The sequence below is a fragment of the Plutella xylostella genome, chromosome 13, assembly GCF_932276165.1.
Source record: "Plutella xylostella chromosome 13, ilPluXylo3.1, whole genome shotgun sequence".
Taxonomy (NCBI): Eukaryota; Metazoa; Arthropoda; class Insecta; order Lepidoptera; family Plutellidae; genus Plutella; species Plutella xylostella.
In genome coordinates this window covers 3,465,467-3,483,106 of record NC_063993.1, presented here as the reverse complement: position 1 = coordinate 3,483,106, position 17,640 = coordinate 3,465,467, and the positions used below count along the sequence as shown (strand labels likewise).

At 35.6% G+C, this 17,640-nt stretch overlaps 1 protein-coding gene across 1 annotated transcript in view; it reads right to left on the bottom strand.

Moving 5' to 3' along the window:
- Nucleotides 1–11,027, bottom strand: part of LOC105394426 (mucin-5AC) — a 64,822-nt gene extending 53,795 nt beyond the window's left edge. Inside the window, exons 1-2 of the mRNA XM_048624811.1 lie at nt 10,898–11,027; nt 10,530–10,639 (exon numbers count right to left, since the gene is read on the bottom strand). The gene's annotated coding sequence lies outside the window, so the exon portion shown is untranslated. The remainder of the gene's footprint in view (nt 1–10,529; nt 10,640–10,897) is intronic.
- Between the last annotated feature and the right edge of the window lie 6,613 nt (nt 11,028–17,640).

Below are 17,640 nucleotides of genomic sequence, written 5' to 3'. Positions count from 1 at the left end.
AAATTCTAACCGGAAATGTGTTCCCAAGAGCAAAACTCTGGATCAACTTAACCGATTTTGATATATTTTTTTACGAAATAGAAGCCCACTTTTTTAGTAAGTGTCCCATCCCATATTATCCCATAATTTTCAGGGTAAAGCAATATGAACATAAGCAAACCTCAAAGGATAAAGTTGGACTTAAATAAAATTCTCTTTTACTCTAACTTCACTTCATCATCCTCGGTATATTGCAACTATCCTCCTTTTTATGCCTCCGTAGGATATCCGTCGTTCCCTGTGCTTACCATACGATCGCTGAAAAGTGGGATTTCAGCGATCGTATGGTCCGTATCACTTCGACTTTACTTTGCGGTTGGATATTAAAATGTATGTCAAGATGCAGAATAATTATAAATCTCATAATCATTAACCATCATCACGACCCGTCACATCTCCACTGCCGGGTCATGGGTCTCCTTCCAATGAAGGAAGGGATTAGGCATAGTCCATTACTCTGTCCCAGTGTGGGTTAGTGGACCCCAACACAAGCAAGCTTGTGCTGACAGAGTTGACGGGTAATTGGGCAACCCGACTGTCAGATGTTTTCAAGCCGCCCGAAGGTCTCTGAGTAGGCTTAACGACTGCTATCGATTTTATTATAATCATAATGATTACGATTATGCTTCTTGACATATATCAAGATCTGGATATACAAGATGCTCCTGGTTTATTGAATCTGCATCCAACTCCTCAGATGCAGACTGGTTTAGATCTTTAAAAACTTCGGCAATGTGGTCATACCATCTTACAAGTCGGTCTTCCATAGTAACAAGGAGATATCCTGGGGTTTTTTTGCAAAGTTTATTTGATTCTTTCTATAGATCCTTCATGGCAGCCGCTGTTTGTTTTCTCCAAGATATAGAATCAGACTAACAGCGTTGGTCCTTTTTTAAATTACGTTTGATATTTTGTTCACAAAGAAAATACTCGTACGCAACTCGTGCTTTAGAATGGTAGTCTAGTTCGATGTTAAGTCTTCTTTGGAGAGTTGATCATATGCCATGTTCCTTTAGACATCCATTCTTTCTTTAAGTGTTCCTTGTGCCTTATTATTTCTTCGCAACTTTTTTAAAAGATGTCTTTAATGCCAGTGCAGTTATCTTTGATTGAGGCGCGTCGCCCACACTTAGTAGGTTGATGGTATTTGTTGTGGATCTGAATACTAAGTTATCTTCTGACTTCTGGGTCCTGCAGCTTATTTACAGCGACATCTTTGGCAGATCTTGTGGCCTGCTTCTGAGCTCCCGCTATCGTCAAGCAGATTTTTCCAACCACTAAGTGGTGATCACTCTTGACTTTAGCAACCCTTCTTAAGTATTTCTAACATCTAGAAGTGAATGTCTTCATTTTCGAATAATCAAAATGTGGTCGATTTGGTTCCCGGTCCGACAGTCGTGTGAGAACCAAGTCACCTTGTGACATTCCTTGGAGTTACCACCACCGAAAATTAGCCATTAACAATCCTTAGGCATCGTCGCTCGCTAATCAAATCGGGCGTAACTTGTATGAATCTGATAGATGTTTGAGAGTCGAGCGACGCTGCTTATGGATTGTTAATTGCTAATGTGACTTGCCCACACGGTGCCGATACATGGACCAACGAAACTGTGCACCGAATCAGAGTTCCACAAAGAGCTATAAAGCGAGCCATTTTAAGTATTTCGCTTAGACGTATTCCCAACGTGGTGATCCGTCAAAAGAGGAAAGTGTTCAACGTCGGTATGCGGGTCGCCGAACTGAAATGGGAGTGGCAGGATACTTGGCTCTAGGGGGGACGGAAGGTGGAAAAATGCGGTGACAGAACTAGTGGCCAAGAGACGGAACAAAAACAGTTTGAATCCTTTCTGCCAAATAAAATTTGAACTGTTTTATTAAAAACTTTATATTATATGAAACAACTCAGACAGTTTGAGTCCTTTCTGCTAAATACAAATTGACTTCTTTCAATCAATAAGTATATCGCTAAAACGACTCAAGACGGTTTGAGTCCTTTCTGCTAAATACAAATTGTCATTTTTCAATGAATAATTATTCCTCTAAAACGACTCAGACGGGTTGAGTCCTTTCTGCTAAATACAAATTGTCTTTTTTTAATGAATAGGTATTTCTCTAAAACGACTCAGAGCGCTTGAGTCTTTTATGTAAAACTAAATTTTTCATGGTTTCATAGGAAATGCGTTTCTGTAAAAGGACTCAAACAGTTTGAGTCCTTTATGTGAAACTAAAAAATGTGTGTTTCATACAATGTGGGTTGGTCCCCCACATCAAAAAAGTATGTTGTAGTTGGTTTTTCACTGTGTTTGTTTTCTTGACAGATAGACCCTACATTAAATAGCATGTTCTAGTATATAACTCAATTTTGACAAAGTTGTGGATTGAGGCCTTTCTGCGTAACTACGTCCAGTTTACACTCGCACTAAACATTGTGTGAATCGGGCTTAAGATTTCTGTGCAATGTTGCAGTGTGCGGTCAATGACTGGCCGAAGGGTACTTGTGGACTCGCAAATTGCCTATTTAGCCAACTTTTACTCATAAGAGTAGCTTTCTTATTTATCTTCTAAGAATAGAGTTAGCTATGGAGTAATAAGATTCGGATGTTAGGATACAATATTTTAAGAGTTTGAGACTTTGATTTATACATAAATACAATCTTGAATAGGCGACGCCCTGTAGGTGGGTTGAATTACATGAGTGTTATAAAATAATAAATGGTTTATTACATTTATACAAGATATTAAAAATATAATGTTTAAAAAAAACTATCAACTCTAACCACATTGAGTTCAAGTGAACTACAACCGCTACAAACGATGAATTGAGGGTCGATGGATGATATTTGATACCTTGCATGATATTCCAATCCTACATAAGTGTGCAATCTTATACATTACGTTATTATGGCAAATTGTAAGTGATTGCTGCACGGGGCCACAGAGATGAGATAGGGTACTGTGGAGCCACGAAAAGTATTGTAACAAGATGTTTAGTCAAAACTCCAGATGAATACGTATACTATGAAACATAATACCGAAGACCTAAGTAAGCACTAATGTCAAAATATAGAGATTTATTTGAAATAATTGTACGCTTGTGCGCTTTGTCTAAAAGGGTCACACTGAGTGGTGGTCGACTAATGCCCTTGCACGAATATTGAATAAAGCGAGCATAACAATACAGATTAACAGTGCAATAATATCAACAAAGCATTGTCGGAAACTTGAGAATGTTACTGCAATTTTAGAATATTTCAAGCTCAGACACCGCGTTTAATCCTTTTGTATGGGGAAATAGAATGTGCTCCAAAAATAGTTTTTTTTTTGTAGCTACCTCATTGGATCAGTACATTAATTTTATTACTTTGATGTCATCCAATATCATATGATAAGTGGGTACCGACTGAAGTACTGTAAAATGAAAGATTTTTTGGCATCAGATAGAGATGTTTGTGTAAATATCTATCAACGGATAAACGCCAATGGAACGTATAACTAACCGTTTAGCCTGCAAATTTTCCAACTTGTCGACCACATAATATTTCATATCAATAAATTGCGTACACCCGACACGTACGTACTTTCACTCAGTATCAAACTTATACTTTCATCCTCGCAGAAAGTAACTCCTTTCCAATACGAACTGATAGAATAAGAAGACATTTAGAGCACCGACATTATATGACAATCTAATTATAGGTTAGTTTTGTCTTTAAACATAACCTTCCTTCCGGTTCTATCGTATTCCTGATACTTTGAGGCATCATAATCCATTTATTATATCCATGATTTGTTAAGGCATTTTTGTACTTTTACGCACAATTAACACAATTGTAAAATTATATATTTTGTGTCATTTCTATGTTATTAAGGGAAGGTTTTTCAATAGTTTGATAAAAGTTGTCAAATATTAATTCTGATGCTGTCATGGATATTGAGGATCCTATGCTTCGATCACCCGATCGGATCCTATGCTAAGAAGATGGTGTACAAATACAATAATTTAAAAAAAAAAACAGCCTATATACATATATACATACATGCACTATTTTAAACACTTTGGTGACGAGCCTAGTGCATCAAACATCGGCACGCGCTTGCAAAAGGCTTTCAACTTGCCTGCGTCCACCCACATGGTTTATAGACCCTGACCACCGCGTGACGTAACACGGGCAGTTAATTTGTAGGTGACTTCTAATTGCTGATGAGCTGTATTTGATGATCGCTGGTGCTGCAACGCGTATTGGTTTTTTGAAGGCAGTAGGGATAAGGGTTAGTCATAGTTGCAACCTAGGGTTAGTTCTATTAACATAATATTTTTGTTGTCGAATACATGATATCGCACCTGACCACAATAGATTTATATTTAGTTTGATTTCAAGTGATTCTAGCGGTTTAATGAAAAATTATAGGTTGATACTAAGTATCGTTTTACTATGAAAAATATAAATAAGTAATTAAAACTCGAACTGTATCAATTTAGTTCCGTAAACACGTGGTCATAGACTCGTTTCTCTCAGTGGCAGTAAAAGTAAGACAGTTACTTAACTTGCAGCGAGTCGAGATGCAATCTACGACTAACACTTAGCACGGGTGGCGCCCGTTCATTCCAACTTAGGCACTAAGAAAGTTTTATTACGAAGCTTAGATCGTTGACTTTTTAAATACTTTCAGGTATTTAGCTCTTAACTACCAAGTCGTTTATCATGGAAATGGACTAGAAATAAACATATGTATTACAGTAAAGTCAACGCAGTTGTTATAGCTTACATTGATATTTTAGCAAAGAGTGATATCAAATATATCAAGTTTAGGTATAGAAGGAAAACAAGGGTAGGTATCATTTGGAAATTATGTTGTATAATAATCAAAACAAAACAGGGCGGTGTAGCGCTGCATCTCAGATGCAAAGTCCGGGTTCAAACCCCGACCGTGACAAGTATCAATAAGTAAAATTTATACCATGGCTCTTGGGGGGAAGGAAAACATTGTGACGAAACCTACAGATTTAGTGTACCTATAACACCCATGTAACATGTAGTTGACCAGCGTGGAGGGACACGGCACGAGATTAGGAACACAGTTTATCTTATAAGGGGATATGCAGTATGCACAGAAAATTCTAGAGGACCAGGGCCATCTACTAACATCTAAGAGTTTATAATAGTATTAGAACTATCTTTATAAATGACTTAAGATTATTTCAAACGCATTACCTTCAAACTAATATTAACTGTGAAAACTTCCATTTGCAGTAATACAAATTGATTATTTTGCCACACGACAGAGCGGTCTCTTATGTTGTAAAATAATCGTTTTATATCACTTTCTCCTCTGTATCGGTAGCCACTGAGTCAAGCTTTGACGTTGAAGTCTGTATACAACAATGAACCTTATGTCTTTTTCTATATGATAGTAGAGCTAAAATCGAGAGTTGTCAGTATTAAATATTCATCAATCGTTAATTGCTGGACTAATGAGGCCAATGACATGATGCGATGAAAACAATTGAAAGTGAAAGATATATTTATTTATTCGTGATATACTGTTTATAAGTCTCAGTAGGCATAAGTACCGAAGTACCGATACATTAACTTTGTAGACTATGACTATATCATAGTATAAATAAAGTGTATACAGGTGCAGTTTTTTACTGTTTGTGATACTTACCTTCTCTCAGTTAAGATCAATGGTTTGGTCTGTGCTTTCACGCACTTAGAAAATCTTTTTCGAAAACTTTTTGCAATCAAATAAACAAGATCCTTTTTGGACAATGGTACGTTTATAACAGGTTCGCGGGCGGGTGAGGCCTACATACCGACTTTTACTTTCAACGCGATTTCCTAAAGGAAATTAATTGTATTCAATACAAATTGCGTGACCGTAAACAAAATAGATTTACTCTATTTGTTTTTACGTAATAACTACGTGTTGACGACCTTTGGGCATTAGTTTGATTTTTTTTTAAGTAATATACTTACTAGATGATTTTACTATTTATTAATTATTAAGTTTAATAATTTTATTAATTTTTGAAATGGTACTGCTACTAACATTCGCCTCGACTCTGACAGACCGATATGTGTACTCATATTATATAAAACACCTCTACAGTCCACCCTAAACCGTATTTATCTATATTCAGTCAGCAAAAGAACTACATTGACCACCCCAGAGCAAACACTTTCATTTTACGACATAAAGATACTGAAGTATTTATGGATGGTTTGTCTGTTTCAATTATTTTTTATTTGATTCATCTATATTCCATTCCACCGATGAGTCTCAAGATCAGACTGTTTGCGCTGGGGTGGTACACATATCTATTTTGCTGACTGTACGTTACAAGTACATAATAATATTATATACAAAAATGATCGTGCGTGCACGCCACGAAGGGGTAATTGAACCTGTCCCAGTCTCCACTTTACGTCAATCATCATGCAATTCGCCATTTATAATTACTAATTATTTTCAACTAGGTATTTGTGACAAAATAATCTGTAAACATTTACATATTTATTTATACACTGTATGACATACAACACAAAAATATTTACAAATAATAGGTACAGACATTAAAATTAACATGCACGGCGTGCTTAGCGCCTAAATGCAATTTCTTCCAATCAACCTTTTAAGAATTATAAATTTTAAGATTGAGGTAGATGAGTATTTGTGTATAGATATCCAGGTCAACGAAGCGTGGGACGCCACCCAGAAAGGCCCTAAGAAAGTGGTAGTTGGTAGTGGTTGTACCCACGAGTATAGTGCAAAACGATGATGGAGTTATGCTTATGAGTCTCATGTAGCCTATATATAAGATGATGGTGAATGAAAATTAAAATGATTGAATGATAGAATATAGAATTAGTTGATGATTTATTAAAATTTACGTTTAGGGTTCTTTTTGAATTATCCATTAGGTATATAGAAAATTTGCTGAATAATTATAGTCAAGATAATCTTTGTCTAACATGCCATATCTCCACCTTGGCCGATTTTTCAGGCATTTACTCACCTGGTACTTATATGAATTTCCTTTGATTGAGGCTTGAGATAAAACTTTGTAATTAAGCTCTATTGCAAGAATAAACAACATCCTTCATTGATAGACACAGACCTTGAACATATTAGATCTGAATATGACGAGTAATAAAAGATCTAATGTTAGGGCATAAAGCCCACTGGTTTAGGGATTTTCAGCAATTCGCTATTTATTGAAAAGAAGGAGCGACAAATAACATTATTTTTGTAAGATCTAACTTGTAAGTCTGAATAGGTACTGTAAATCCATAAATTTAGGTATCTGAGTAAAAACTTAAACATAATGTATAAGACAACACATAGGGCCTTACCACAAAAACTTAGACAGTATTTAAAAGGTGTTTAGCTCTGTCAAACGCCTGCAATATCTTGTGGTAGTATAGATAATGTTTAAAGCATGCTTAAATTTATGTAACAAAATTTTAAGTACCTAACTCAAGTTGCTTCTTGTTATTTAATGCTTAAGTGTTTTAGAGATGTCCCCCTTTCTTTTCCTGTTAGTACACCACATCCGACAATTTGTCTTAAAAGGAAGGCACACTGTATGTTCTCACTTTCACGGCGCTCTGATAAGCTAAAGCACTAAATAAGTTGTACTACAACTAACTGTACTTTCAAATTAAAACATTAAAAATAGGTAAATGAGATGTTCTTATAAGCAGCCATTGTTTCTAGATGAGTTTTCTGGAAACCTAGAGACAACGAACAGGCAAACGGCTACGTGGGAGGCCCTCCGGCTGGAGTCTGAAGACCATTCTTTTTTTGTAAGTAAGTTATATATCTAATTTTACAGTAAAAAATATATCTCGGTAATGTAGATCGTACGCACTGAATAAATAAACATACCTAATTGATTTTCATAATCTATGTATTTTTCAAACTACAGGAACATTTAATATGGTTTATGTTTAGTTATCGATTATGTGATTTAATAGCTACAACGGAAGTCAAAGCTTTTAAACCAGTTTTTTCAACATTCCCTAACTATGTTTCCTACAAGGTGGTATTATATAATTAAGTGTAGTTCTGAACTCAATGGCAGATCATTTTCAAACAATCTAAAATCAACCTTCAGCTAGATGATCCTGAAAGTAATTAATGATAAGCTCATCGCTAAATGTCATAAATCTTAACATAACAAAATATATATGAATTAGACAGAATCACGAAGTTTTAATATCAGTCATCATAATTATTTTAACACTTTTTTTTCAAATGTTGTAGAGAATGAACAGTTAAGCTAGCACAGTTTATGTAAAAAACCGGCCAAGTGCGAGTCGGGCTCGCGCACAAAGGGTTCCGTAGCAGCAAAATTACAGTTAAATCAACCTATCTCAAAAACTATAAGAGATACTTTGATCAAACCAAAAATCGTTGAAAGAGTTAATTAGCATGCATCACCTCTATTTTTTTTAGAATTTTATACCCCGTAGTTATAAAAATAGAGGGGGGGGGACATACTTTTTACGACTTTGAGAGCTGATATCTCAAAAACCGTTCACTTTAAGAAAAATGTTTTTTAGAAAACTTTATATCATTTTAAAAGACCTTTCCATTGATACCCCACACGGGTATGTACATCGAAAAAAAAAATTTCATCCCTCAGTTACATGTATGGGGGGCCCCACCCCCAATTCTTTTTTTTACTATTTAGTGTCATATTTTTGTAGCGGTTCATACAACACATATTCCCATCAAATTTCATCACTGTAGTACTTATAGTTTCCGAGTAAATCGGCTGTGACAGACGGACAGACGGACAGACGGACAGACGGACATGACGAAACTATAAGGGTTCCGTTTTTGCCATTTTGGCTACGGAACCCTAAAAATGGAATTACAAAAAGAAGTTCGCGCGCGCGTTGATGTCTTTTGTATGAAAATTCCTTTTATTGAATTTTTTTATGGCATTACTTTTTATAAACGATATATTTTTTTTTAGACTAGTTATGGAATGGGCCGATGTGGAATATTTATTACAACACCATTGTTATGCTACATTGTAATTTTCCTATAGGCAATATAAAAGTTTTCACAGGACCATCAAAACTCGCCCGGTATAGAAGTTTTTACTTTATTTATAATCTTATAAAAAATATACTGAGTATGTGCATGTATGCCCACAACATAAAATTTGTGACTTTCTCTATTCAGACATATTTTCACATTCAACATAGGTAATGTATTTTTGATAATCTCACAATTATCGTATGAATTGAATAGACGACGACTTGTTATTGCAGGCAAAAATATTTTTTTAATGTGTTTTATTATTTTGATAGTTCGTTTTTGATGAATTGATTATTATTGTATGTATTAAACAATTAAATACTGAAAGTTCATTTTCATTATCCAACTGAATGTCGATGTCGACCCTATGTGTATAAAAAAGTGTAAATAAAAGTGACAATAGTAATTATGAACATAAAAGCAGTAAACACAAATTGATAACACAATAAAAATAGACTTGAAAAAAAAAAGTGCGGAAAAAATTACTTCAAGTAATGTGATATGAAAAAGTTCATTCGCCCGAAGCATTCACCAATGTCACTTTCTACTTGGTTGAACCAAACTCGTTTTTTTTTATAAATGCATAGTAGTCATAAATATTAATTTACTACATCCTTACACACATTATTTTACTCTCAGTAATATAAGTAGTTTTTCATGTAATAAACAAACCGAATGAACAAAAGACGTTTCAAAGGTGTATTTTTAATCTTGATTGATTGGTTTTTATACATGAAATCAGCTTCCAGTTTAAAAACATCGTTGTTTCTCTACGAAACAAGTGATAATATTCACATAGGAACCGAAATATAGCAGTTGGAAGTCAATTTGTATAAGTACATTAAAAACTCCGCATTAGTTTAGTGCAGACTTGAGAGGTTTGTACTATTGTGTTTTGCCTTATTAAATTTGAATTTAAAATACATGAATTATTATTATTGATATTAAATTTAAGAAGAGGTCGTCGTCCTAAAAATAAACTTAAAGCTTCCCTAAAAATATCCTTTAATTGTTACCTAAGATAAAGTAAAGACAACTTCCCAACTTGCTTTTAAGAGCATAATTTCGTTTTCACGTCAAACATGACAAGAGAAATTAAATGTGGCTACGAGAAGGTCATTAGTGTGTAAACCACTCAACTTTCCTCAAAGTTTATATGTGGACGTGCTTAAAATTATATTGAGATTAATAAATCAGAACCGACTGTAATTAGCCATTTGAGAAACCGCTCGCTTGTGCAAAAGTTCTGCCGCAAAAACGTTGCACGTAATCGCTGCAATATTCATGGTCGAAACGAAAGTGAAAACAACTAGTAAGTAGCTGTAAATAAATTGTAATATTGTTTACTTGTAAACATTATAAATATCATACAAATAGGTACGTCTGTATATGTACATAGTTAATTTAGAAGACTATTTCCAATTCTGACATACCTTTTTAAAAGTTGTAATTCGGCTTCAACTTACAATAAAATCACTAAAATATATATTATGTAGAGTCCACCATCGTTCCAATAGGACACTTATGAAAAAACACTTCACCGTCACTGTCGAAAAGAAACCTAATTACACACACATCCCGCCAAAAATATAAGTTGCATTCGCAAATTTGCTAGATCTATTCTATAAATCGGTGTCAACGGCCGCGTTGCAATCCGGACACTGACCACTGGGTACATTTCAGGGCGTTACGCCCGACTGCGGCTTGTTGCCATAAGCGTAATTAAATGAAAATAAATTATTTAAAAGAGAGTGGTATTCGAACGCAACGTTCGAGATTTGAATTTGGCGGGAAGCGTGCGTACCTTGCGGCCGCGTGCGTTCGGAAAGCGCGCGTGTGCGGGGCGGACTGTGGCTGGCCACTGCAGCGGCGACTCGAGACATTCACTACCCACACCGACCATACGTGTTGAATGTTAATCCGTGTTATTGTTTCAGACCAGTCCTTTCAGACCCCCAACGAACAGAACACTTTGCGATCACATTCAACTTTTTGTAAAGGTCAGAATATGCTGGAAGCTCTACATACATCCTTCGCAAATAATGTTTACTTAGTTCCGCTTTCGGCTGCAAATCTTTTATTTTGGAAAAAAAACTGCAATTTGTTACATAAGTTTTGGGTTATGCTCATGAAATACAAGAAGAGTTGCCTGAAAATGCTTTGAAAAACCAGGATTTGAAATCTTTTGTAGAAATCGTCATCTTGACAAACGATGGCAAAATTTTAAAAATGGTATGCAAGAAGGCAGCTCTGTAAGTATAAAAAAACTTTTCATGTTATGAAAAACTGTAGCAGCAGAACTTATGAATTTGTTACGTAAATTCAAATTATGACTTGATAAAAACAAGGACACAATCATGTTTTTAATTCTTCTTCTTTGTCTTGGCGAGTGGTGAATGGATTCGTAAAACTAAGGATTGTCCAGGATGCACCACGAGGGTGTATCGTTAATTCACCCTATTTTCTTACTTGTTATATACTTATAAATATAAAAACCTACCGTACACACTACATAAGTACTCCATGCAAGGCCTACACCCCGTGGAGTAGAGAAGAGGAAGATATGTTTGGTTTATGTCACATTTGATGCAGCTGTTATCATCATCAGCCCGTAATCGTCCAGTGCTAGTAACTTGTTATTATATACATACAAACCATCTAAAGGGTGTTGCAAAAAGGGTATACTATGCCGAAACCTACATGTGCAGCATGTTATATCTAAGCCCGAAAATGAAATCAGAATTGCAAAATTCGCGAAAAAAATGTCATCTCCATACTAAAAAGTCACGTTACCAACAAAGTTTGTATGGATAATTTAATTTTAAAAAAATCGCATTTTGATAATTTTTCGTTTTCATGACTTTTTAGATAGATTGTATTGTATATGCCTCTCCCATTTGAGCATTACAACCACTCTGTTCTCGCCAACACTCTAGTTCAGTGTTTTTCAACCTTTTTCATGACGCGACCCCCCTGGTATTAAAAAATATTTCGCGACCCCCTTGACCCTTCGGTTTTTATTAACATGTAGGTATGTATAAGGGGGCCATTTTTTTGGGTTTTGTTTTATTGGCTACCATATAAAAAGTCCTAAATATAGTCAAAATATCTTATTAGTTATGTTAAATACAGGGTGTTGCAAAAAGGGTATACTTACTAAGCCGAAACCTACATGTGCAATTGTGCATCATGGTATATTCTAAGCCCGAAAATGAAATCAGAATTTTATTTCAAAACTTGCGGAAAAAAATACCCTTTTTGCAAACTCCTGAATATTTGGGGACTACCGTTTTTTTGCTCACCAGTTGGCGCCACTGTCGACTGCGGTCAAGAGGTACCATAGCTGTCAAACTTATCAAAGGCGACTTTATCAAATTGGCGCGAAATAAAGTTTTAAAATCTTGAATCTTATAAGCCTATTAATTATAAAATAACTATCGTCATATCGAGTTACTATCCCGCAATGTTGTGCAGATCCGTTATGTTCGGAAAGAAAAGGAGGACATATGTTACCAAGTGATAAAACTGTTCTAAAACAGTGGCTTGTGAAATAATTATTATCCGACAATCTCGTGTTTGTGAAAATCATTATAACCAATTTCAGAAAGAACATAATGTAAATAAGGATTAGGCATTTAATAAATACAATAAAAATAAAAGAGTTACACACTGATTTAACTTTTATTTATCCTTTCCGTTTAAACAAACTGCTATACAAAAAATATAACACATTAGTAATCCACGCAATTAATGCTGGTTGAGTTGTTAGTTGAAACTAAATAATGGTAGTATAGTATACTAAGTATTCTATTATTTGTGAGGGTGTCAGTACCTGCACCTAGCTCACTCGAATGGAGCCTTTGTGCTTATCGCCTTAAGGTCTAAACTCCACTCCTAAGCTTGGACCATTTCCTACCACGCTGGTCCTCTGCAGGTTTGTGGGTTCGAAAATCTAGATATGCAGGTTTTATCACGATGTTTTCATTCACCGTTAGAGCGATGGTATGTACGATGGCCTGCGCCTAAAAGTATACAGGCGGAGATTTTAAAATAGCGATCTCAAGCTCACATGCTGCTCAAGCACATCCACATAAACACCACTGCTACACACATCACACACAACACGTCCCCGGATTTATAACAGATGTAGCTGGTCCCTTCATCATCAGGGATCGCTATTTTAAAAACTCCGCCTGTATACTTTTAGGCGCAGGCCACCGTACACTGTGCATAAATTCCAAAGTAGTTACTCATTGGTGACAATATCTAGATCTGGAGTTTCATTTTTAGTGTTCACACTGCTATACAAAGTTTCTGAAGGCCACTCAACAGTATACACTGAATCATTTTGTTGTATGATGCTGTCCTCTACGTTTTCAACCAAGTTACTGTTACGGTCATAGTCTTGGTGTCTGTAAAAAGAAAAAACATAGCTGTTATCTAAGCAAACAAGCATACATTTCGTAAAAAATAAGTTTGTAAACAGTAAACAAACTAACCTCTGAATTAGCTGCTCTTTGAGACCGCTTATTTATGCACCTATTTTCCTTAATTCAGCTTTCAAAGCGTGCACAACTGCACATTCATCGATAAATAATCCATATTTGCGATAATTTCGCGAAGAGATCACTTTTCAACAGGGAAATGAACGAAAATATAATTTATCACGAAGCCCGCCAAACAAATTATATGAAAAGTAAAATGTCACTTGACCTGAGTCAACACCAGCGCCCCTAGCGGCAAATTCACACGCGTTAGCTCCCAATCAATTCTGTTATCATCAGACTCTGGATTCACTTTGAAAAATCTGAGAAGAGTTGTTAATTTATACGTAATTTTGAAAACCAATATATTTTAATACATTTAATATTATTACTTATTATTTTCTGCACTCATTGGAAGCAAAAATGACATGAACCAAAAAATCAATCAAAAAAACCTTCTCTAATTTAATAATTTACGGTGAGAGGCAAGATGAAGTAAGAGTAGACTCGAGCTAATTGTATTCTTTCTGTATGTAGGTATCAACAAAAGATTTTATTTTTATTTTATTTTATTTTTATTTATTTGAGACAATAAACAGATGTACATTAAAACTTACTAAGTAGACTTAGATTAAATATAATTATGTTAATATACATCCCACAACATTGTCTACAAGTATGTTAACATAGTATTGTTATTACAGTTCAAAATCTAGAAGTGCGATGATTGGTGATTTGATAGTGGAAGTAAAGTGATGTTTACGAGAAAAAAAAAGAAGATATTTCTGTAATGATTTAGGAAGCAACCTGTTGCTAATATTGTGCAAATATGGTATAGTTAATGCAAATATGTAGTAATCCAAACATAATAACAAATTAATTTTAATTATCTAGTTAATTTCTGAAAACTTTGTGTATATTGTTTTTAAAATCTGCAAATTTTGAAAACATATCAATATGCTCAAAGTGCTTATTGTAGGAATCAGCGATGCGGCAGAGAGGCGCGCGCCGGCCGGCGTTCGTGTGACGCAGGCTCGTCGCGAACATGCGGTATGCGCGCGCCTCCCGCCGCACCACTGTTCTAGGTACAACATAATACAGCTTATTAGATAGGTCTGTGCAATCAAAGTGGCTATGACAAAGTCGGTACAGCGTTACGGCTTCCAAGATAAGTCGCCTTGAATCTAGTGGAATGAGGCCATATTCGTCCAGTAACTCGGTGTAAGAGAGGTGGTTGCGGTTACGATGAACTCGGAAGTGTACTGAACGGAGGTACTTGCGTTGAACACTTTCAATTGCGTCACTATATTTTTTATATATGGGATTCCAGATTGGTACCGCATACTCAAGCTGTGGGCGGATTATGCTTTTATAGAGGTGGATAAGTGTTTCAGGACGTGAAAAGTCTGTGGTTGACCTCATGACTAGCCCATACATTTTATATGCCTTACTCACAATACTATCAATATGTTGATCTAAATGTAATTTAGAATCGAGAATGACTCCCAGGTCCCTCAGGGCGTCTACTTTATTAAGTGGTGAATGACATAACATGTATTGAAATTGCGTAATTTTCCTTTTTTTTGTAAAATTTATAAAGTTGCATTTTGGAAGGCTAAGATGTAGTTTATTATTATTGCAGTATTCTGTAAGTCGATCGAGATCTTCTTGGAATAGTAGGCAATCATTTTGTGAATTTATGCTTTTAAATGCTTTTAAGTCGTCAGCGTAGAGTAAAAATTTTGAGTTTCTAAAACAAGTGTTAATATCGTTAATGAAAAGAATAAAGAGTAGAGGCCCCAGTATAGACCCCTGAGGGACACCGGAGGTAACTCGGATAGTATTGGACTGATGACCGCAGATAACTACTGTTTGAGTTCTGTTAGAAATATAGGATACCATCCACCTAAGTAAATTACCCCGAATGCCGTTGAACGCAATTTTATGTAGGAGCAGCTCGTGGTCAACTTTGTCGAAGGCCTTCTGAAAGTCAGTGTAGACTGCATCCGTTTGGGTTCTGTCATCGAGATTTTGAAATACGAAATTTGTGAAGACCATGAGGTTTGTAGTGGTTGATCTATTTTTTGTGAAACCGTGTTGCTCAGGCAAAATTATTCTATGGAGCGAAGGGTAAATTTCATCATGCACTAATCTCTCGAAGACCTTCGACAAAGCTGGTAGCAACGAGATAGGACGGTATTTTTCTACGTTGTTTTTAGGCCCACTTTTGTGTACGGGAATTATGTTGGCGTGTTTCCACGCTGTAGGAAATGTTCCTTCCGACATACATTTATTGAAAATTAATGAAAGGGGTTTGTATATATCCTTAGCGGTGTTCTTAAGAAAAACAGGAGGAATTCCATCAGAGCCGGGGCCTTTGGTGGGGTCAACTGAGGACAGTGCCCTACATATTTTATGGGAACTGATGTGTATATCACTGATAAATAAATCGTGAGGGGCGTAGTCAGGTACCGGAATAAAATTATCACCCAATAGCGTGGACGGTTCATAGACGGAGTGGAAGAAATCGGAAAATAGGTTACAAATATTTGTGGGATCATTAGCGGTAGTGTTTTTATAGCACATAGAGGAGGGAATTCCCGGTTTTTTTTTGCGATTATTTATATATGTCCAAAAATATTTACTGTTCTTGAATACATTATCTTCGACCGATTCTATATATTTTGAGTAACATTTACGGGCCTCAGATTTAAAACGTGATCTATAAAGTGAGAATATTTCATAATCAAATAAATTATTGTATTTTTTCCATTTTACCCATGCCTTTTTTTTGTTATTAAAAATGTGGATTAAGGCTGGAGAAAACCAAAATGGGTAATTGGAGTTTTTGGGTGAAGACATAGGACAGTGCTGTATTATAATGCTATGAATTTTTTTGTAAAAAGCTGTGAGGGCTGCGTCTGCTTTTAGTGGTGACAAAATATCATCCCAGTTTGTGTTGGTAATATCGCGATTAATAAGGTCATAGTTTGCTTTGTGAAAATTTAGTTTAGATATAAATTTTCGTTTCAGAGGCGTGTAGGAAGTCTTAAAAGTTACGGTGGCGGAGAGTGGAGGGTGTAGTTTATCTGGTGGGCAGAGATGATTTTGTGAGCCTGTCAGGGAACATTCCTTGTTAGTGATAAGTACGTCTAAAATGTTGTCGTTACAATTTTTACAGTCGTTAAATTGGTATGCGTTGAAAAAATTCATGAAATCGGCAATATACTGCGAGACTCGGCCGGTGCGCGAACATGATAGTGCAGAATTTTCAGTGTTAGAACGCGCCCATTGAATAGCTGGCAAGTTGTAGTCACCTACAATTATGAACCCATCCACATCTGGTTTATCAACCAGTTTGTGCATAGCTTCGAGGTGGGTCATGTATAGAGAGTCATTAGAATTAGGTGGAATATAGGAGGCTATTATTAAATTTTTTCTACCCAACGAGGGACCAGGTATCTCTACTACAACGTGCTCTATGTGAGGTGATACAGACAAATATGGGTGATGTAATACAGCTTTCAGTTCCTTAAGAACAGCGATCCATACGCCACCACCGTCCTTTTTATTCGTTTTTATGCGATCGCGATCACACCTAAATACCGAGTATCTATCATCGATAAATTCACTGTCATTAATTTCTGGAGTTAGCCACGATTCTGTGATTATTATGACGTCGTAATTATTGGACAAAATATTGAAATAGATAGTGTTCAGTTTAGTGCGAGTACCTCTACAGTTCTGGTAAAATATTGTTATTTTTTCGTTATGTGACATTTAGTTGAACAATATAAATGATAATATTTAGTAACTGGATTGAAAATGTGACTATAAATAATGATATATTGATGGCGAGCATTACTTGGAATCCGTACGCTATAGGTATGTGCATAATGTACTATATTTATAAAATGTGAGCGATTTCTTATTGATTGAATGGAGTAAAAGATGCAATTACATTTTATTGTTTCGTTTATAACTACGTCTGATATCTGTTTACTTGTATAACATGCATTTGAAGAATAATTCAGGTTTTCAAAACATAAAGTGTATAGAAGAG